General features: G+C 38.9%; 1 pseudogene; it reads right to left on the bottom strand.

Moving 5' to 3' along the window:
- Positions 1-527: 527 nt before the first annotated feature.
- LOC100517052 (histone H3.3A-like) lies at positions 528-11,040 on the bottom strand (annotated as a pseudogene).
- Between the last annotated feature and the right edge of the window lie 11,129 nt (positions 11,041-22,169).

The raw sequence follows: 22,169 nt of genomic DNA on the forward strand, positions 1-22,169 counted from the left end.
ATTTGTCTTTATTTTTTTAGTTTAATGTATTTTAACGGCAAACTTATATGAACAGCACAGAAGACAGACAACATTAAACACATGTACTTGCATGTAGGACAACTCAGTTAGAAAGTATGGTGAATGGATGGAATCTACTGTGGGATAAAAATGCTACAAACAACATTTAGTTGCAGTCAATAAGAAATTTACTTGTTTTAAAAAAATCCAAATGCTGGCTTTGTCCAGAAAAATTTAACAGGTTTGTTTATAATTGTTATAAAGTTAAACTGCTGAAACTTGTTCACTGAAACATTTTGACTTGCATTAATGCTTTATGTCCCCACATTTATATTAAAAATTCACATACAAATGGAAATGGAAAAACTGCCAATACCCGATTTCTGTCCCCTATTTTTCCACTTGCAATCATATACTTAGGTACATGTGACCCCATGGAAAAAAATATGTGACATTCAGAACTACCAATAACAGGAAGAAGAGAATTTTCTTTTTTTTAATGAAATGTTTCCCATCATAGTGGATTCTTAAGCACGTTGTCCACATATGCAGCTTGCTAACTGGATGTCTCTTGGCATAATTGTTACAGTTTGGCATGGATAGCACACAAGTTGGTGTCTTCAAAAAGGGCAACTAGATAGGCCTCACCTGCCTTCTGCAAATCCCCAATAGCTGCACACTGGAAGCACAGATCTGTTTTGAAGTCCTGAGCAATTTCCCACACCAGACGCTGGAAGGGAAGCTTGCGAATCAGAAGTTCAGTGGACTTCTTTTTTTTAAAATCATTTATTTATATATATATATTTTTTCTACTGTACAGCATGGTGATCCAGTTACACTTACATGTATACATTCTTTATTCTAACATTACGTGTTCCATCATAAGTGACTAGACAGAGTTCCCAGTGCTACACAGCAGGATCCCATCCGGAAGGCAACATTCTGCATCTATTTACCCCAAGCTTCCAGTCCTTCCTGATAACGTCTAATTTCAGAGAGTGCCACAGTACCAGGCCTGTAACTATGAGGTTTCTTCATCCCTCCAGTAGAGGGCGCACTCTTGCGAGCGGCTTTTGTAGCCAGTTGCTTCCTTGGTGCTTTACCACTGGTCGATTTGCAGGGGGTCTGCTCTGTACAAGCAATGGTATAGAGACCTCCCTACTTACCCACTTCTCCTTCTGCTGGAGCTCAGAGGCAACCTAGAGCAGCGCTGTCGTTGGCAAGCGACAGGGCCCAGAGGCGGCTGCAAACACCTCTTTTGTCTTTAGAAAAGAGGTAGTGAGTGGTTAAAAACAACAACAACAAAAAACTCTCATGCTTCTAAGTCCCAACAATGCTACTTTTCACGCATTCTGTTTCTAAAATACAAATACAACATAAGACTCTGAGCTAAATTTTAAGTAAAAAGAAAACCTGGTGGATGAGGAGGAGACTTCCTAAAGAGTTTTACTTTTATTATTATCATTATTCCTAGGCTTCTGAAATTTGAAGACTATTTCAAATACAAACTTTGTTTTGTCTTGTTTTAAGAATTTATCACCAACAAGCAAAGTGCTATAGTAGCTTTTCCTCCTATATACACTTTAGGATTAAGTCTAACTTTATCTGGAGTTGAACATGAAGGCATAAATCATTAAGCCTCTGCTTGCCTGATCAAGAGCCTATCTTTCAGAAAAATCAGGCGTCTGGGGGGGCTGCCGTTCACAGAAGCTCTATTTTCTCGCTCTCCATCAGGGTTGCAGACACCTCTCCCCAAGGACTCATCAACTGCCAAACAAAGAGGAAGGCAGGTCAGTGACACCAAAATCTGCAGCTTCAGCAGCTTCTGAAGTTTCTGACCAGAAAAAATAAAATAAAGAGAGAGTTAAAAAACACACAATTTCAAAGGAACTTTAACAAACCGTCTCAGAATTCACAGATTACATTCTGGAGAGGAGACTTTCAGAACACTATAACAAGCAAGTTTCTGGTGCTCTAATGATACCAACCAGCCTGGGTAGATACTGGTCATTATTGTTTTATTAGCTAGAGTCCACTTTTGTGTGCTCTTCTCTCATTTTAGACCAAAGGATTTCTTCATGACATTTGTTGTCATATTATCGTGACTTAAATGTGGATGAGCTATACCAAAAGATTCATATCTATAGAATGTAGGCACTGCCTTCTGGTTGAGTATTTATCTTTCAGTGTGTCCCCAGGTATCTTAGTACTTTGGCAATACCAATTTATACCATCATATGATAGAATTCCAACCCAAAAGAGAAACCACTGCATGGCAGGTTGTTGCTCATTTTACAGGTGATAAAGCTGAGATTCAGAGAGGTCGAATACACCTGATTAAGACCACATTAACCTTTAGTATCAGCCCCTCACCTGTCTCTATCCAGAGCTTTTCCAGTTATACCACCGTTCAACTAAGAAGGTTGGAGACCAATTGACACTCCACAGTGGTGCCATATAAGATGTAGAGGATCTTCTGAGTACAAGATGCAATGCAGTGAAACTTTGATAGATGAGATGAAAATCAAACTCTATCACTTCAGCTCTGCATGAGAGAAGGCTATCAGGCAAGGCTCTTTGGGTCTGGATGGATGGAGGGAGAGTGACTACAAGCTAGGGACCGAGATGGGGTAAGCACTGCAAGTGGGGTGGGCTGAGCTAGGTTTTTCAAGCTTCCTATGGATAGGCTAATTTGAATAATTCCTAAGGTTCCAGGGCATAGGGGCTGTCCTAGTTGGATGGCATCTGGCTCTGGGGTGATTAGAAGGGTGCATAATAGCCCTGGAGTGTGAGAGTTCCATAAGGGAAATGGTTGGGTACAGACTTAACCAGTTGTTCTGTGAAGAGGAACTGACCAGCCTGTAGGCAAAGCTTTAAAATTGGTAAGCACATCATCTCCAAAAAATTATGTTACAAGTGATTATGAAAAAAAAAGAGCATTAGGCCTATGCCAAACCACAGATATTCATAGAAGCAGCTGTGTGGGAAAAAAAAAATTAAACAACACCATTAAGAATCAAAAGACCTGGGGTTGAGCCCCTCGGCCACTCATTTGCTGTGTGGCTTTAGGCAAGTTATTTAACTTCCTCTGTACCTCAGGCTCTTCATCTGTGCATTGAGAATTCATATAAGTCACCTCATAGGATCATAGTGGAGATTAAATATCATAAGGCATATCTAACAAATACACATATTTCATATGTGTATAGAAAACATAAGGTTGTAAACAAAGGAATTTTCACCTAATCACAGATACCATACACACGTAATGATATCAAAATATTTTTAAAGAACCATACTCTTATCTCTACGTATACACACAATCCTTCTAACTCTCAGGGAGCATCTTTTTACTACCAAATAGACAGAGCTATAAATTGTAGATTCTTGATATAATAGATCAAGATAACTCCTTCCAATGTGTTATGTTCTATTGCCTCAAAATAATAAACTGCCAAGACAATATCATGCATCATATTAGTGGCAGATTATTCAGTGAAACTCCCAAAGAGAGGAACTTGCAACTCACAGACAGACACTAGGTTTCATCCTTTGTTAACTCATCCTTCTTTTTATAAAGTCCTGAGGTTCAGAGAGTAAGAAAAACCTTAACTTACAGTAATCAGAAAACGACATGATTCATGAAAACACTCCAAGTTCTTGGAAACAGAAAACTTTAAAATTATCAAGGGTAAAAGCAAGAGAAAAATAAATCATTTTGAACTTAGAAGAACTACTTTGGGGGCCAAGATTTATAAGGGGTATCAAGGAATGGGAGTTCAACTATAAAACATTCAGAATTCTTTTCCAGACTTCAGAAGTTTTCAATGATTCTCAGTTCATTTTCCTCAGGAAGCTTGATTCTTTTGATATCAAAAAAAAGAGACTCAAATTGGCCTCACCACCGATTCTTCCTTATTAAAGTCTCTTCCCTCATCAGAAATTGGCGGTAGAGCAGACCCCCAAGGAATGAAAAGTTCTGTCAGTTAAAACCCTTGTTCACATTTTCTCAAGTGGTGAAAGGGAAGACCTCAATAGTTTCCAAGAGACAGAGTTCTTCTTTTGTGTCTTTTCTCCACAGAAACAAGACCCCAGTGAATTATTTAACTACATTTTTTTTCAGTGTCCCAGTGCATATACTTTTAAAATGCTTATGAAGCAATAATACACACAGACCGTTCCAGAAGAGCATCATTTCTTTTTTTTTTTTTTTTTTTTTTTTTTTTTTTTTTTTTTTTTTTTTCTGTCTTTTTGCTATTTCTTGGGCCACTCCCGCGGCATATGGAGGTTCCCAGGCTAGGGGTTGAATCGGAGCCATAGCCACCGGCTTACACCAGAGCCACAGCAACGCGGGATCCAAGCCGCATCTGCAACCTACACCACAGCTCACGGCAACGCCGGATCATTAACCCACGGAGCAAGGGCAGGGATCGAACCCACAACCCCATGGATCCTAGTCGAATTCGTTAACCACTGCGCCACAACGGGAACTCCAGAAGGGCATCATTTCTAATGAAGTCCAGCTCAAACAGAGATTTCCAATCATTATTCACAAATCCCAAATATTTAAAGGCATCTGATTACAAATGCATAAAAGCTCTCATAATGTGTTTTTTACTTGTCTACAACCTTCAAACTCCTGGGAGCCTCCTACCTCCCTAGTCCAAGTACGTGCACTCTCTTACCACTCACCCGTCTAATAAGAATTCCCCTCCTTTATAGGTGGCCAGACGAGGTCATGTAATAGGCAAGAACAAATCTGGCTCCATATCAGATCTGTTTCTTTTACTTTAACCTTTGTATTCTATTGATTTTGCTTCAAGTTTAAGAATGTTGCCTATAGCCTGAAAAATACATAATACAAATATACATTCTCCAGGTTCTGACCTTTAAGGATATGACACTTCCATTCACATAGAGATGAAAAGTTGCAGAACAGAGCATAACATTTGTCTTTTTGGAGGTTTACTGGAACATCCTCTTCTGACCTACCTAACTATGAGAACAAAGACTTCAGACACCAAGAAGTTTGCGACAACCAACCACAACCTTCCCCTCAGTATAGCAAGCCTGAATTCTGACTTGGGTAAGTTGGTTCTCTGGGATATTAGTCCACATGGTTGGCTATCCTTCTCCTCTTTCATTCAGCTGTTTTGGTAGACTAGCTAACAACTCTATAGTGCTTTTTATATGCCAGGCACCTTCCCAAGTACTTTACAGAAATCTCATTGAATAATCACAACAAGCCCAAAAGTCAGGTACTCTTATTTCCAGGCTCCTGGCTTTCCAAATAAAGTCATTTTTCCTTGCCCCAACACCTCATCTCCCAATTTATTGGCCTGTTGTGTGGCGAGCAGAACGAGCTTGGATCTAGTAACAGTCACACATCCAATTCTGGTGACACATCTAGCCCCTGGCAAGGGGAATTAGACCCCTACACTTGGCATAAACAGGTCAGGATTTATTGCTGAATCATGTGGGGAAGGGAACACTGAACACATTAAGTTCTAAAATGGATGTTGGGTAGAAACCAGCAGGGTCTGTTAGCATCGTCATTTCCCAAGTACTGCACTTACCATTATTTTATCTTCAAATACCCATGAGATATTTATTACTACTCTCAGTTTACATATGAGAAAACAGTTGTAGAAAGAATCAATAACATTCCCAGTAGATTAACGATAAGCCCAAGGTCACATCATTTTTCATAGTAGAGCCAGGAACTACAGCTAAGTTTGTCTGATTCTGAATCCCTTGCAATTACCTGGTGTGCTGAACTTTGCAGTAAAAACTTCAGCAGCTATGGTTTCTGCTGGATGATCATAATGAGTTGCTATTGAATTACCCATTCATCTTCCTTGAAAGTTCTGGGCAAACAACAGATGAAAGCTATGAGTTTAGACACTTTTTAGTTATCCCCAAATCAGCTCACCTCAGATTCAACTCGGATTCACCTATATTGAGATTGTTCAACAAAAATGGTCATACAAAAGAAACGGAGGGAACTAGAGGGTTGCCATGAAGCACTGAGAACAATAGAGTTAGTAGGAGGAAATACCAAAATATCATTGATTAGCTGGAGAAAATGTTCCTGTTCTGATCCTCACATGCTGATACCACAGATGGACCCAGCTTAGCTTAGGCACGCTCTGTGCTTCAGCTGTTTACTTAAGCAACACCAGGGTTCTCAGAAATAGTTGCTATGCCAACCAGCCCCAGGACTGTATATGCATTCATGACCAAGGCTTATTCTTAGGGCTTTGTTACCTCTCTTTCAAAAGTTTGAATCTCTTATTGCTAAACTGCTTGCATTCATGCATTACAGCCTCTGATAGGCAGCTTCCTTTTCTCCAGCAGGTGAAAAACCCAAGTAGAGGTTTGCAGTCTGTGCAGAGCAACATTTTGACGTCACAATTTTATAGTCAGGGACTAGACTGTTCTTTTTGCTGGAGCATCTGAAGGTTTGGTGTTTAGATGATAAAGGGCAGGGCAGTTGCCTTTTGTCATCTATTATTAATTGTCACATGTGTGCATTACCACAGAAGAGCTCAGAGGGGAAGTAAAGTGTGCTTTGAGGTGCCATGATTATCGTGCTTTTTAAATTTCTTTTCCGTGGTTTTAATGGGACACATTTCAGAAGAGCATCAGCCAAAAAATTTGGCCAATAAATCCAACTCAAATCTCTTGCCACAGCTGCATTTAAATAAACCTGTAATGTTGAAAGCTGAAGAGAAAGCTCTTTAATTACCTTTTCTCCTGTTTATGTTACTTTGATGGCTTTTGTTCAAATACATCTGAATTTTCAGTCTGTTTATTTTCTAATTATTGGATGACTACAGGCAGCATTGCCATTTCAATTAGACTTTGATGGCTGATAAAACCGTTGTTGACAGGGAGTATACGAATGAATTTGGGGAAACCAGATTAGTGATGTTTGTGTTGTTGCATTTAAATAAAACCAAATATCCTGGTAGCCATGTGATCAAATCTGAAAAAAAAAATTCATAAAGAGAAAAAGCAGCTCTGTGAGAAAATCAGGTTTTGCTGTTTCCTGTGGAGACATCATTTTAAATCCTCAAGTGTGCTGCCACTTCTTCTTCAAATAGATTATAAACCCAAAAAAACAATCATATAATCTCTTCTGACAAGAGGCTTGCAGGTAGACAGATTGCTTTAAAGGAGAAAGACGTAAAACGAAAGTCAAGATCTAAATATTGATAATACGTGCTAAATCCATTTGAATTGATATGGTAGAGAAAGTGTGGTGATAAAGCTCGAGGGGTTAAAACTTTATGTTAACTCAAAAGATCAATACCTAGGGAAGAAGAAAACTTGGAAACTTTTCCATCTGCAATTAACAACTGAAATATACATGGCAGATGAGGCAGAGAAGAAACAGGCTATTTCCAGGGAACAGACCCTGCTGGAGCAGGGCTCAGGCTTGCTTTGTTATCGATGTAACAACCGTGTGAATGACAATCTTGAAGTGCTAAAATATTTGCAAAAAGGAATGGAAATCTGCTGTTTCTCCCAAGTCATTTAAGCAAAGCCAGCGAGTTAAAACAAAACACAACCATGTGTGGTTGGCCAAACCGAACAGAAACTAACATCCACACAGGGTGCCACTATGCCCCAGGCTCCTCGCTGTGCCAAAACACAGCCTCCCAGCTTGGAACGTGTTTTCCACACAGCTGGTCAAGGGCAGAGCTGGGATAAGGACCCAGGAGTGACTCTGATGCCTGTGCACTTGGCCATTTGGCAATGGCAGGCTATCTAGTTTGATTTCACCTTATAAAATATTCACTTTATTATCTACTATTTTCTCCTTCTTCCCCTCCTTGTTTGAGCAGAATTTGATGTCTTCACTAGGAAAGCTCAGCCAGGATTGGAAGTGAATAAGAAGCACTGCTTACCATCTAGGGGTTCATGGACAAAGCTTGATTTTAAACATCTGGATGGACACAATGGTTGGCTACCCTTCTCACATCTCATTCAGGTGTTTTGATAGAGGAGAGCAACACCATCTAAAAATTCTATTGTGCTTTCTATTTGCCAGGTGCTTTCCTAAGCGCTGTATAGATACCTCATTTAATCATCACAACTCCAAAAGTCAGCTACTCTTATTTCTATCAGGCCCCTCTTACAGATAGGGAATGAGAGGGCAGAGAGAACTCTCAGATACTAAATAAAAGCCAGAATCTGATCTAATTTCTTGCTCCAGACTGACTCCTGCCTGACAATATTTACTGAGCCTGAGAGGATAGTGAATGGGCACGTATCCTGCACGTATAAGTGGTACCATCCCACATCCAGTACTTCCTAGGGTGCTTGCATTTTATTGTGTATCTCTGGTCCACTGAGCAGTAAAACAAATTTTCTTTTCTAATATCTGTTGTTTTTCCTTATTACTGCTGCTGATAATTGGCCTGATAAAAATTTGTTTCTAATTGTTATACTGTAGAGTATTTCTAACATTTCCATACCCCAGATTTATGCATAATATATTTCTACCCTGTTTCAAAACTAAATTGCCTATATTCTCTAATTTCACACAAAGGAAACAACTCTAGAAAACTAACATCTACTTGTAATGCTCTCTATACCTACTGTTCAAATGCGCACAGCATTTCATTTGGTCCTCACAACAAATCCATGAAGTAATATATGTATTATTTTTTCAAAGTGAAAGGCAAAGAATCGGCCATGGGAAAAGTCAAGCAGGCTTGTCCATAACAACTGTTGAATAAGTCAGACAAACTACTTAAGATCCTAGGGAGGCTAGGCAGAGGTATTTTAGCCAAGAAATTATGATTATTGTATTCTGAATACCATAGCATGGGCTGTGGGGAGTTAGATATGGAGGAGAAACCAAACTCTCTAACCTTGAAGGACTTATAATTTATAACTTATAAACATATAAGTTCATATAAATAAGAACAAGATTTGACATAGCTCCATCTTATCTGCCAGTAAAATACTTGAAAAAAGTGACTTTCTGCTAATCTAATATGTGCTAGATTATTAACATAATTTTTGCTAAAAAAATTATTAAAATTATGTTGAGGAAAGAATAAATATCACAATGGAATCATTGGGTAAGATTTTCAAACAGAAAAGAGGGTTACTATTGATGGGTAGAATCATGTTCTAGTTTGCGGAGCTGTTGTAATCCATTTGCTGCTGGAAGCTAGAAGTAACTTTAGAAAAGTTTCCATTGCATGAATTCAGAACTGAGTTCTGAAATGTAAAGTGGTGATGGAGTTTGAAGGGAGCGGGTTCTTATGCAACCAGTCTAAGAAGTTAGGAAACATAAGCACTGCACTCTTGGTTTCCTGTTCAGTAGTACGGCTGTATTGGAGAACAAGAAAGTTTGATAATGATAAAAATTCTATATTGTATTTCAAGTATGAAAATAACCACCTTTACCTGTTCTTTGTTTAATTTTATTGGAGTATAGGTGATTTACAGTGTTGTATTAGTTTCAGGTGTACAGCAAAGTGAATCAGTCATATGTATAAATATATTCATTCTCTATTTTCCCATATAAGTTACTACTGACTATTGAGTAGATTTTCCTGTACTATACAGTAGGTTCTCATTAATCATCTAATTTTTCCAATTCTTCCTTCCCCCCAATGGTTTCACCTATGGTAATCATGAGATTGGTTTTGAAATCTGTGAGTTTCTGTTTTTTAAATAAATTCATTTGTATCTTTTTTATTAGATTTCACATGTCACATCATATTATATTTGTCTTTCTCTGCCTGACTTACTTCTCTTAGTATGATAATCTCTGGTTCCATTCATGTTGCTCAAATGGCATTATTTCATTCTTTTTATGGCTGAAAAATATTCACATTTTCTTTATCCATTTCTCTGCTGATGGACATTTTAGTTGCTTCCATATCTTGGCTATTGTGAAGAGTACTGCAATGAGACTCCTCCCTCCTACCCTCCCTCTCAATAAATATGACACATTTACAGTAATAGAACAAAACAACACCAACCCCAATGGACTGGGTTAGGGTGTACATGTGCGAGCTACCTGGGGAAAGGAAAGCGAGCTGACTCTTATCAACATGTTGTGACAGAACCTGGCAAACATCTCACCAAAGTACCTAAAGGCTAGACCCAGGGGTTATTTCATTAAAATAGCTGTTTTCTGCTTTTAGTTTCAATTACATATGACAGTTTACCTCAACATAGCCTACAGATAAATTATGATTTAGAACCTGAGGAGGAGTAAAATGTTACATATCTTGTCAGAATTTTGTTTAGTGCAAACTTTAAAGTCTTACTCTTAAGTAGTGTATGGCCTTAAGAAAGTATGCCAATTTCTCTGGACATCTATTTTTCACCTATAAGAGATGGGATTGAATTGGGAAGAGATATAAACTTCAATATCAGCTAAAACCGTAATTTCCGGCACTATGACATGCAAAAATGGTTTTGCAACACACATTGTATGACACTGATGAGCTTTTCTGCAGCTCCTCTTCCATCATGAAATAAAGGGATTCTATCCAGTAAATAGTACTATGGTTTAATACTTAAACACACAATTATTTTTTCTGTATTATTACTAGGATCTTGTTTATATTTAAAAAATTATGCTTTCTTCCTTGTCTTCAAATATAGTAGTTTCTTCACATTGGGTATTCAAAAGAAAGACAAATGCGGAGTTTTTAGAAGGAAGATAGCTTATATTCTGTTTCAAGTCAGTTTCATCTTTTAAGTCTTGCATGGCATTGCATTTTAGGTCTCACATGATGTATTGGTAATCAGACTTCAAACTATCCAGAGGAAAAAAATCACTTCATCTCTTTTCTCTCCTTTTCTACTCTCCCATTTATAGGAGATGTGATGAAGGGAGGGGAAAGGAAAAAGAGAGAAAAAGAAAGAAGAGAAGCTCTTTTTCAGGTTTTGAACTATTGCAATTGAAATAGAAATTCTTACAAAAACAGCTTTCTCTGCAAACAGAGGGAGCTGGGAGTCTAGTCCTTCTTGAGAGCATGTTTCTTGCCTTTCCTCCTCCTCCATGCTGATTGCTCTGTCCACGATTTCACCCCTGCTCTCTATAATCTCTCCACTCTCAACCCGGCTTTGTTTTTTTAGTGTTCTCCCTGCCCTCAGCATCTCTTCCATGATTGCTCTGACCCCCTTGGCTCTCTCCAAGCTGCCTCTGCTCCTCCTCCGTTATCCCTCTCTTCTATGTTAGTAACCCCTTCCGTGCCCTCCTCTGCTCTCCCTGCCCTCCACCCATTCTTGTGCTCTTTCTGGCCTCTGAAGATTTTCTTGTGATCAAGCTTCTTGGTTTTTCTCTGATTTCTCTGCCCTCTCTGGCTTTATCAGCTTTCTTTAGAACTCAGAAGACCTTAAAAGGTTCAGAGATTAATTTCAGTTTGGATAAGCACCCAAACTTGTGAGTGCTTACACCAATTCTTTACTAAAAATCTCACTGGGAAGTTCAGCCTTATAAAAAGTTCAAGTACTTAGAAGTTTATCAAGAGAATTATTTCCCCTCAAACACTGGACTTTCTGCTTCTAATTGCAGGTAAGATGAAAAGAAGATGGCCAATGCTATGAATAGATTATCTTCTTTCATTGGGCATGGGCAATATACATGACTGGAAAACACAGTGAGATTCTAAGGAGGGCCTCAAGAAAGCATTTTTTTTAAATAATGATTTTTATTTTCTCCATTATAGCTGGTTTATAGTATTCTGTCAATTTTCTAAGCACAGAAAGGTGACCCAGTCACATATAAATGTATACATTCCTTTTTCTCACATTATCATGCTCCATCATAAATGACTAGATATATTTCCCAGTGCTACACAGTAGGATCTCATTGCTTATCCATTCGAAAGGCAACAGTTTGCATCTATTAACCCCAAATATCCAGTCCATCCTGCTTCCTCCCTCTACCCCTTGGCAACCAAAAGTCTGTTCTCCAAGTCCATGAGTTTCTTTTATATGGAAAGGTTCATTTATGGCATATATTAGATTCCAGATATAAGTGATACAGTATGGTGTCTTTCTCTTTCTGACTTACTTCACTTAGTATTAGCATCTCTAGTTCCATCCATGTTGCTGCAAATGGCTTTATTTTATTCTTTTTTATGGCTGAGTAGTATTCCATTGTGTATACACACACACACACACACACACACACACACACACACACACACACACACACACACACACAAATATATTCCTAATCCAATCATCTGTTGGTGGACATTTAGGTCGTTTCCATGTCTTGGCTATTGTGAATGGTGTTGCAATGAACATGTGGGTGCATGAGTCTTTTTAAGGAAAGTTTTGTCTGGATATATGCCCAAGCGTGGGATTGCTGGGTCATGGCAGTTCTATGTATAGTTTTCTAAGGTACCTCCATACTGTTTTCCGTAGTGGTTGTACCAATTTACATTCCCACTAAGAGTGCAGGAGGGTTCCCTTTTCTCCACACTCTCTCTGGCATTTGTTATTTGTGGGCTTATTAACAATGGCCATTCTGACTGGTGTGAGGAGGTACCTCATGGTAGTTTTGATTTGCATTTCTCTAATAATCAATGATGTTGAGCATTTTTTCATGTGCTTGCTGGCCATCTGTATATCTTCTTTGGAGAAATGTCTATTCAGGTCTTTTGCCCATTTTTCCATTGGGTTGTTGGCTTTTTTGCTGTTGAGTTGAGTAAGTTATTTGTATATTTTAGAAATTAAGCCCTTGTCAGTTACATCATTTGAAACTATTTTCTCCCATTCTGTAAGTTGTCTTTTTGGTTTCTTTTGGGTTTCCTTTGCTGTGCAAAACTTGTCAGTTTGATCAGGTCTCATTTGTTTAGTTTTGCTTTTATTTCTGTTGCTTTGGGAGACTGACCTGAAAAAACATTTGTAAGGTTGATGTCAGAGAATGTTTTGTCTATGTTCTCTTCCAGGAGTTTGATGGTGTCTTGTCTTACATTTAAGTCTTTAAGCCATTTTGAGTTTATTTTTGTGAATGGTGTGCGGGTGTGTTCCAGTTTCATTAGTTTACATGCAGCTGTCCAGGTTTCCCAGCAATACTTGCTGAAAAGACCATCTTTTTCCTATTTTGTATTCTTGCCTCCTTTGTCAAAGCTTAATTGACCACAGGTATCTGGGTTTATTTCTGTGTTCTCTGTTCTGTTCCATTGGTCTGTATGTCTGTTTTGGTACCAGGACCACACTGTCTTGATTACTGTGGCTTTGTAATATTGCCTGAAGTCTGGGAGAGATATGCCTCCTGTTTGGTTTTTGTTCCTCAAGATGGCTTTGGCAATTCTGGGTCTTTCGTGGTTCCATATAAATTTTTGGATGGTTTGTTCTAGTTCTGTGAAAAATTTCATGGGTAACTTGATAGGGATTGCATTGAATCTGTAGATTTCTTTGAGTAGTATGGCCATTTTTACAATATTAATTTTTTCAACCCTGGAACATGGAGTATCTTTCCATTTATTTTTAATCCTCTTTAGTTTTCTTGGTTAATGTTTTATAGTTCTCAGCATAGAAATCTTTCACCTCCATGGTCAGGTTTATTCCCAGGTATTTGATTTTTTGGAGTGCAATTTTAAAAGGTATTGTATTTTTGTATTCCTTTTCTAATATTTCATTGTTAGTATATAGAAATGCAACTGATTTCTGAATGTTAATCTTATATCGTGCTACTTTGCTGAATTTGTTGATCAGTTCAAGTAGTTTTTGGGTTGAGTCCTTAGGATTTTCCATACATAGTATCATGTCATTTGCATACAGTGACAATTTTACCTCTTATCTTCCAATTTGGATATGTTTTATTTCTTTTGTTTGTCTGATTGCTGTGGCTAGGACTTCCAATACTAAGTTGAATAACAGGGGTGAGAGTGGGAATCCTTGTCTTGTTCCAGATTTTAGTGGCAAGGCTTTCAGCTTTTCTCCATTTAATATTATATTTGCTGTGGGTTTGTCATAAGTGGCTTTTATTATGCTAAGGTATGTTCCCTCTATACCCACTTTGGTAAGAGCTTTGATCATGAATGGATGTTAGACTTTGTCAAATGCTTTCTCTGCATCTATTGAGATGACCATGTAGTTTTTTACTTTTCTTTGGTTGATGTGGTGTATGACAGTGATTGATTTGCATATGTTGAACCATCCTTGTGTACCTGGGATGAATCCAATTTGGTCATGGTGTATAATCTTTTTATATGTTGTTGAATTCGGTTAGCTAAAATTTTGTTGAGAATTTTTGCCTTTATATTCATCAAAGATATTGGCCTATAGTTTTCTTTTTTGGTATTATCTTTGCCTGGTTTTGGTATTAGGGTGATGGTAGCATCACAGAATGTCTTTGGGATTGTTCCTTCTTCTTCAACCTTTTGGAGAAGATTAAGAAGGATGGGTATAATTTCTTCTTTGTATGTTTAGTAGATTTCACCTGTGAAGCCATCTGGTCCTGGACTTTTATTTGTAGGGAGTGTTTTTTATTACATATTCAATTTCGTTTCTAGTTATCAGTCTGTTCAGTTGATCTGCTTCTACTTGATTCAGTTTTGGCTGGCTGTAAGTCTCTAGAAAGTTACCCATTTCTTCTAGGTTATAAAATTTGTTGGCATGCATCTGTTGATAGTATTCTTTTATTTTGTGCGTTTGTGTATTTCTGCAGTACCCATTATGATTCCTCCTTTTTCATTTCTTATTTTGTTTATTTGACTTTTTTTCTCTTCTCTTCTTGGTGAGTCTGGCCAGAGGTTTGCCGATTTTTGTTTACCTTTTCAAAGAAACATCTCTTGGTTTTATTGATTTTTTTTCTATTTTTTTATCTCTATTTTATTGATTTCTTCTCTGATCTTTATAATTTCCTTCCTTCTGCTGACTTTAGGTTTTGTTAGTTCTTCTTTTTCTAATTCATTTAGGTGGTAGGTTAGGTTGTCAATTTGAGATTTTTTTTCTTTTTTGAGGAAGGACTATGTTGCTATGAATTTCCCTTTGAGCACTGCTTTTTACCCACCCCATAGGTTTTGAGTGATTGTGTCTTCATTATCATTTGTCTAGAGGTATTTTTTAATTTCTTTCTTGATTTCCTCATTGACCCACTGGTTTTTAGTAGCATGTTGTTTAGTCTCCATATAGTAAGATTTTTCTCATTTCTTTTACTGTGGTTGATTTATATTTTCATGCCACTGTGGTCAGAGAAAATACTTGAAATAATTTCTACACTCTTAAATATGATAAGATTAGCTTTGTGCCCCAGTATGTGATCAATCCTTGAGAATGTTCCATGTGCACTTGAGAAGAATATATATTCTGATTTTTTTGGATGTAATGTCCTGAAAATGTCAATTAAGTGTGATTTTTCATTGTGTCATTTGGATCTCTGTTGCCTTATTGATTTTCTATCTAGAGGATCTGTCCATTGTTGTGAGTGGGGTGTTAAAGTCTCCTACTATGATTGTATTCCCATTGATTTCTTCTTTTATGTCTATTAGTATTCATTGTAGGTAATTGGGTGCTCCTATATTAGGGGCATATAGATTGATGATTTTAATAATATCCTCTTTTTGAATGGGTCCTTTTACCATTAAATAGTGTCCTTCTTTGTATTTCTTTATGGCCTTCATTTTAAAGTCTATTTTGTCTGATATGATCATTGCAACTCCTGCTTTCCTGTCTTGCCCATTGGCATGAAATATCTTTTCCCATCCCCTCAATTTCAATCTATATGTGTCCTTTGCCCAAAGTTGAGTCTCTTGTGGACAGCATACTGTAGGTTTTTGCCTTTTTATCCTATCTACCACCCTGTGTCTTTTGATTGGAGCATTCAGTTCATTGATATTTAAGGTGGTTATTAATATATATGTATTTATTGCCATTTTAAAACTTGTTTTCCAGTTGAGTCTATGTTTCTCCTTTCTTTTTTGGTTGGATGACTTCCATTTATTTTATACTTGAGTACTTTTCTTTTTATTTTTTGTGAATGTAATATTTGGTTTTGATTTGTGATTGCCCTGTTTTTTGAGTATGTTAACCCTTTCCTGTATCTGCTTGTTTTAGCCTGATAGTCATATAGGCTCAAACACATTATTAAAAAAAAGAAGAAAATTCTATATTTTCTTACTTTCCTTCCCCACATTCTATGATTTTGACGTCCTTTTTTAATATCTTCGTTTATTTTTTTGCTATTCCTTTTGTTTATCATTGCTTTTACAGTAGCATTTTTTTCCTCTTTTAGCTCTGTATATTGGCTTATTTAAGTGATTGTTTCCAGTTGTGGTTTCCTCCATCCTATTACTTCTTACTTCTTTTTTTTATTTAGAGAAGCCCTTTCCTTATTTCTTTTAGCATTGCTGTGCTCTTTTAGCTTGTATTTGTTGAAATTATTTATTTCCCCTTTCTATTTTAAATGGTATTCTTGCTGGAGAGAGTGTTCTTGGCTGAAAATTTTTTCCTTTCAGCACTTTAAATATGCCACTCCCTTCTGGCCTGTAGTGTTTCTGTATGGAAATCAGCTGATAGCCTCATGGGTGTTCCCTTATAATTAATGCTTTGCTTTTTTCTTGCTGCCCTTAGAATCCTCTCTTTATCTTTCACTTTTGCCATTTTTATTATGTCTTGGCCTGAGCCTGTTTGGGTTCAACTTGTTTGAGGACTTCTGTGCTTCCTGTATCTTGATTTCAGTTTCCTTTAGATTTGGACAGTTTTCAGACATAATTTTTTCAAATATGTTTTCAATCCCTTTTTCTTTTTCTTCTCCTTCTGGAATTCCTATCATGCATAGATTGGCCCACTTTATATCATCCAACAGATGTCTTTATTGCTTTCATGCTTTTTCATTTGGTTTTCTGTCTACTATCCTGATTGGGTGATTTCCATTACTCTATCTTCCAAGTCACTAATTCTTTCCTCTGCATTATTCATTCTGCTCTTTAGTGCCTTTAGCTCAGTTTGTATCTCTGCAAATGAATTTTATAAATTTCCTATATTCCTCCTTATACTTTCTAGTTCCTTTCTAAAGTAATCTGCATTACTGTTCTTATCCACTCTTAATTCCTTGATATCTGGCCTTAATTGCTTCAGTATTTTCACTGTCTCCATTTTGAACTCAGTGTCTATCAGACTGCAGAGGTCTGTTTCATTGTTTGCAGCTTCTGATGAATCTCCTGTTCCTTTAATTGGGAATGGCTTCTGAGCTTCTTCATCTTGTGTATGTTTTTCTTTTTCTGTGATTTTAGGGAAGCCAAAATGTCATCTTAGAGGGCTACTTCTATGCAAGAGCACCCCTTTGTATTTGGGGGGGGGGTTATTATTTATTTTTGGCATGGGTTTTTGGATATTTGCTGTCTCTTTCTTTGGTATGAGCAGGTTATTATCCCCAGGGTTCTGGGTATGTTTCCAGGGAGAAGGAGGCAATGGGTAGAGCTAGTAGCTAGTGCCTGGTTGCTGGGCTCTTAATAGCAGCAAGGACTTGTAGGATGATAGCACAGGCTACTCATAGTTGCAGGGCCCTAGGAAGTAGTAATGAGCCTTAGGAAGATTTAAGAGGTGCCCAGAGACTTTGGCAGTGTCTGCAGCAGGGTGTGCAAGTTCCCAGGGGAGTGAGAGAAACAACAGGTAGTGTTCAATTGCAATGCCTTACTCTGAGTTGATTGGAGCTGCAAGTGGTGCCTGTTTAGGGACCCCTAGTGGTAGCAGGCTATGCCCACCTCTGGAGTCAGTGATAACTCCAGTGGTTTGCCCCCACCACCTGCAGACCACACAAGAACCCCATCCCACTTAGCCCACACAGAGGGTGCTGCACATGCTGCTCCTAGTTGCATGGACCTGGGAATTGACAGTGATCAAGCTTGTGGGTGCTGCCCAGAGTGTTCAGCAGTGGCAGCAACAGGGCTGATATTCTCTCAGGGGTGCAAGAGCAACAACAGGTGGTATTCAGTCACAATGCCCTCCTCTGTGCTACCCTTGAGGTGATTGGGGCAACAAGTGGTGCCTGTTCGCCAACCCCTGGTAGTGGTGGGTCACACCCACTTCTGGAGTCAGAGATAACTGCAGTGGTTTTCCCCCACCACCTGTAGACCATGCAAGAAGTACCTCGTCCTGCTTAGCCCCCACAGGAGTTGCTGCACCAGCTGCTCCTAATTGTAGGTTCCTGGGAAGGAACAGTGATTAAGCATCTGGGCACTGCCCAGAGCATTTGGTAGTGGCAGCAGCGGGGTGGGTGTGCTTCCAGGGGAGCAAGAACAACAACAAGTGGTATTCTGTCACAATGCCTTTCTCTGAGATGCCCTCTGAGGTGGTTGGGGCTGCAATTGGTTCTTGTTCAGGGACCCCCAGTGGTGGTGGGCTACACCCAACTCTGGAATCAGAGATAACTGTGGTGGTTAGTCCCCACTATATGCAGACCACACAAGAAGCACCCCATCCTGTTTAGCCCATGCAGAAGTTGCTGCACAAGCTGCTCTTAGTTGCAGGGTCCTGGGACGTGACCATGATCAAGCATGTAGGCACTGCCCAAAGCTTTTGGCAGTGGCAGCAGTAGGGCAGGTGTGTTCCTGGGGTGCAAGAGCAGCAACAGGTGGTGTTTGGTCCTAATGCCCTCCTCTTTTGTGCCTTCTGAGGTGACTGGGGCCTCAAATGGTGCCTGTTCAGGGACCCCTAGTGGTAGCAGGCCATGCCCACCTCTGGAGTCAGAGATAACTGTGGTGGCCCCTGCCACCTGCAGACCATGCAAGAAGCACCCCATGCCACTTAGCCCATGCAGGATGCGCCACACCTCCTTGTTGCAGGGTCTTGGGAAGAGACAGTGATCAAGCATCTGAGTGCTTCCCAGAGGGTTTAGCAGTGGCAGCAGCAGAGTGGGTGTGTTCCCAGGGAAGAGCAGCAACAGGTGGTGCCCTCTTACAGTGCCTTTTTTTTTTTTTTGGCAGACACCTGAGGTGACTGGCACCGCAAGTGGAGCCCACACAGTGGTGGCAGGCCGCACCTCCCTCTGGCTTCTGAGACGACCTCTGCCTGTAGATCATGCAAGAGGAACCACATCACACTTAGCCCCCTGCCACCCTTAGCCCACTTGAGGTGACCGGCCACTCATAACCTACACAAGAAGCGCCCTGTCTCCCATGGCCTGAGCAAGTGGCTTCTCACCACCAGAGGAGCCCATCCTCTGAGAGCCCACACTCATAGGCACAGGGAGATTCCTATGGAGGTCCGCCCCTCCTCCTCTTGCCCTCCCCAACAATGGCACCTTGCTTCTCCTGCAGGCCCAGACCTTCTCACAGGTTCCCTCTGCTGTGGCGTTCCAATCCCTAGCCCATAGCACACCACTCCCCCAGCCACGGCACACTGCTCCTTAGCCTCTCGGGCTCTCCCCCCACAGCCAACCTTAGGCCCCTGACCTCAGGAGCCTGAGTCTCACTGCCCAGCCCCTACCTGAACATCTCAGGCTGTGGTGTCCGCGGCAGTGGTGCAGATGATCACTCTGCACTCCCCAGTCCAGCTGCTGCACTTTTCTGGGTGACTTTGAGGTCTTTCCTGGTTGGATGATCTCCCTGTCAGTTAGGTGGCTTCCCAGGATGTGGGCTCCTTTTCTCTTTCACAGCTCCCTTTTAGGAATGTTAGTCCAGACCTAATTCCTTTTCTCTCTTTTTCTTTATTTCTTTTGTTCTACCCAGTTATGTCAAGAGTTTCTTTCCCTTTTTGGATGTTTAAGTTCTTCTGTCAGCAGTCAGTAGATGTTCTATGCAAGTTGTTTTACATGTAGATGTGTTGTTTTGATGTGTTTGTGGAGAAGGTGAGCATGACGTCTTACTCCTCCACCATCTTGATCCTTCCCTCTCAAGCAAGCATTTTTTAACTGAGTATATTTGATTTACGATGTTGTGTTTGTTTCAGGCATACAGCAAAGTGATTCTGTGTGTGCGTGTCTGCATGCACACAGACTCATGCATATATACATATATTCTTTTTCAGATTATTTTCCCATATAAGTTACTATAGAATATTGAGTAGAGTTCCCTGTGCTATACTGTAGGTCCTTATTGGTTCTCTCTTTACATGTAGTAGTGTGCATCAGCTAATTCCAAACTCCTAATTTATATCTTCCCACTTTCCTGTTTGGTAACCATAAGTTTGTTTTCTACATCTCTGGGTCAAATTCTGTTTTATATATAAGTTCAAATATTAATTTTTTGATTCCACATATATCATATATTTGCTTTATCTGACTTCACTTAGCATGATAATCTCTAGTCCCATCCATATTCCTGCAAATGGTATCATTTCATCATTTTTAATGTCTGAGTAATATTCTACTGTGTGCTTGTGTGTATATGTGTGTGTGTATGTGTGTATCTGGCATCTTTATCCACTCATCTGTTGATAGACATTTAGGTTGTCAAGCAAACATTTTCTTAAATTCATTCATTCAGTAAAGGTTTATTAAATGCCTACTATATGCCAGAAGTGCAGGAAGCTATGCTTTACTTCAATCTCAATGAAATAATTATAGAGTTATAATTATTTATAATTAAATAAATATATGATTTATTTAATTATTATTGTGTTTTATAGATTGCATACTTTGCATGAAATGAAATGTCAAATATGTTACTGCATAAGACTCTTTACCACTCCTATTTCATGCTTTAGAATTTAAAGATTGGAGGTTACTTACTTATTACCTTAAAATACATATTTCCATTAATCCTATCACAGAGCAGTTTAGGTGCTTTTTAATCTAAGAGTTTTCACTGACTCTCCCTTTCCTGGTCAAGTCCCTACCATAAACAATAAAAGATGAATAGGATGAAATCATAATTCTTTTTGCTTGATGTCCATCCACTGTCAGTATATTTCTTTGCTTAGCTTTTATTTTTATAATTTTTAGCAAATTGGAAAACTGAATCTTTACAGCCAACATCAAACAGATTGCATAATTTGAAAATATTTGAAATGTTGAGCCAAAAGGTAAATGCTATCTTCTGTCCTACTAATACATGGGCATTTGCTCCTGAATCCCTTTGTTATAGGAATACCAAACTGGTGGTTTATGGGCCATGTCAGCCAAAAATATTTTATGTTCTTGTAAAATACTTTAAAAATCTGAACATGAATTCTCTAGCAGACTGATAATCTCCACTTTGCCACCCTCTCCAGCAATATCCAGTCATGTACGTGTTCTACTTCACACATTTATATTACTCAGCTAGTTCCATAAGCACTTGTATTTGTGATTTCTAAATTGAGTGTAAAGTTGGACTCAAACAGGAGGTGAGATACGGAGGGACATGAACTTTTGATAATAGCTCAATACATTCTAACAATAGGTTTGCTTGAATAGTAGTGAGAAAAATGCAAAATTTGAGTAAGACTCACTCTCCCACACCTTCTTCATATAGATGAAAAATAAAGTGAACTAAAAGAAGTATTATATTTTCTTGATAAGTCCCAGGAGAGCCTTCTTCAGTGTTTTGGATGAGTGAGCCTGCATACTTAGAAGAATTCTCTCTTTTAGTAGACGCTAAGCAGAGATATGGACTTTCGCCCAAACATGAGGATGTTGCTTTCCAGTGCTAAATTTGGTTCAAGGATCAGGAAAATAATATTTATAAGTAATCCCTTAAATAAAATTGCATAGATTATCAAGCTATCTTTGAGTTATGGCAAGGTAATGCCTGAGAGTAAAAGAGCATTGAGATTACAAGAATTCATCCATTTTCTTAATTCTGGCAGAATTATGCCTACATAGAAAAGTGTCACTGACAACTGCAAGTTCCTTCAGAAAGTCAAGGGGCCAGAAATAAGTTGAACCTAGACTGAATATGCTTCTCAACTTGCTCTGTGTAGCCGCCTCAATTGAATTATGTATCAGCATCAAAATTGTCTCTGTTTTAGAGGACAGAATGGTATACAGTATAGAATTAACCTTGTCCAGATGGATGTATGACCTTTGCCCTCAGATCTTGGGAAGTAATCTCTAAACCCTTAGAATGTCCACTCTGATAAGGGTGTCTTTGTTGGGGGTGGAGGATGGGGGTGGTTGAACAATGCACATAACAACATTTCTGAGTTCTGTGAATCCTTAAAGTGAATTATTGAACCTCAGGATTGTCTTGGGGACCCCTGAAACTGCAGGTGGAGAAGGTTGGAGGGATGGAGAAGAATCTATAATTTTC

This window comes from Sus scrofa, chromosome 11 (assembly GCF_054392235.1).
Source record: "Sus scrofa isolate SSC_HxYL_T2T_F1_AM1 chromosome 11, Sscrofa_HxYL_maternal_Yorkshire_Landrace_v2.0, whole genome shotgun sequence".
NCBI lineage: Eukaryota > Metazoa > Chordata > Mammalia > Artiodactyla > Suidae > Sus > Sus scrofa.